This window comes from Arachis stenosperma, chromosome 5 (genome assembly GCF_014773155.1).
Source record: "Arachis stenosperma cultivar V10309 chromosome 5, arast.V10309.gnm1.PFL2, whole genome shotgun sequence".
In the NCBI taxonomy this organism is placed as follows: Eukaryota; Viridiplantae; Streptophyta; class Magnoliopsida; order Fabales; family Fabaceae; genus Arachis; species Arachis stenosperma.
In genome coordinates this window covers 96805599-96807494 of record NC_080381.1, presented here as the reverse complement: position 1 = coordinate 96807494, position 1896 = coordinate 96805599, and positions in this window count along the sequence as shown.

The window sequence follows — 1896 nt, the reverse complement described above, 5'->3', positions numbered from 1 at the left end:
TTGATCTTGTTTTATTTTTAATTTTCGAATTTTATTTTATTTTCCTTTTATCTTATTTTATTTTATTTTAATTTTCTTTTTTCGGTTATTTCAAAAAAAAAAAAAATAAACAAAATTTATCTCTTTGCAATTATTCTCATTTCCCTTTTGTCCATCATGGACTTAAGTGGAATTAATCAGTCCAAGAGGACTCTGGGGTCTTATGCTAACCCCATTACAGCTGCATATGGGAGTAGCATCTGTATACCTCCCATCAAAGCAAGCAGCTTTGAGCTAAATCCTCAACTCATTATCATAGTGCAGCAAAATTGCCAGTATTCCGGTCTTCCACAGGAAGAACCTACTGAGTTTCTGGCACAGTTCTTACAAATTGCTGACACAGTACATGATAAAGAGGTAGATCAGGATGTCTACAGACTATTACTGTTTCCATTTGCTGTAAAAGATCAAGCTAAAAGGTGGTTAAATAACCAACCTACAGCAAGCATAAAGACATGGAAACAGTTATCAGACAAATTCCTGAATCATTTTTACCCTCCAAAAAGGATGACACAGCTAAGGCTGGACATCCAAGGCTTTAAACAAGAGGATAATGAATCCCTTTATAATGCCTGGGAGAGGTATAGAGGTATGCTAAGAAAATGTCCCTCTGAAATGTTTTCAGAGTGGGTCCAGTTAGACATTTCTACTATGGGCTTACAGAGAAAGCTCAGATGTCTTTAGACCACTCAGCTGGTGGATCTATACACATGAGGAAGACAATTGAAGAAGCTCAAGAGCTTATAGACACTGTTGCTAGAAACCAATATTTGTACTCTAGCAATGAGTTCTCTCCAGAAGAGGAAGTCATGACAATAGTCACTGACCCTCATCCTCAAGAACAGATGAATGAGCTTAATCAACAATTGCTCCTGATGACAGAACAGTTAGCAGAATTTAAAGAGATGCTCAATGAAACTAAAGTTGCTAATAAGAGCATAGAACTACAGTTGAATCAAGCAAAACAACAAATATCTAAACAAATAACAGAGGAATGTCAAGCAGTTCAATTGAGGAGTGGGAAGACCTTGAATAACACTGTTCAAAAGAGCAAAAAGCCAAACAAGGAACAATTGACAGAGGACAACCAAGCTTCTGTTCAAAATCCCTCTGAAGACAGTAAGAGCCCAGAGAGGAATATTGGCGTTCAAACGCCAGAAAGGGGAGGAAAGCTGGCGTTAAACGCCCATTCCTTGCCCAGTTCTGGCGTTCAAATGCCAGAAAAGGAAGGGAAGTTGGCGTTTAACGCCCAAACTTCACCCATTCCTGGCGTCCAAACGCCAAGGGAGGATCAGACACCTGAGAGTGCTGATAATTACCCCTCTAACAAGGCTTCTTCAACCACTTCTGTAAGGAATAAACCTGCAGCATCTAAGGTTGAAGAATATCAAGCCAAGATGCCTTATCCTCAGAAACTCCGCAAAGCGGAACAGGATAAGCAATTTGCCCGCTTTGCAGACTATTTAAGGACTCTTGAAATAAAGATTCCGTTTGCAGAGGCACTTGAGCAAATACCTTCTTATGCTAAATTCATGAAAGAAATTTTAAGCCATAAGAAGGATTGGAGAGAAACTGAAAAAGTGTTTCTCACTGAAGAATGCAGTGCAGTCATTCTAAAAAGCTTACCAGAAAAGCTTCAAGATCCTGGAAGCTTTCTGATACCATGCACATTAGAAGGCACTTGCACCAAGACAGCTTTATGTGATCTTGGAGCAAGCATCAATCTAATACCTGCATCCACTATCAGAAAGCTTGGGTTGATTGGAGAAGTCAAACCAACCAGGATATGCCTCCAACTTGCTGATGGCTCCATTAAACACCCATCAGGCATAATAGAGGACATGATTGTCAAGGTTG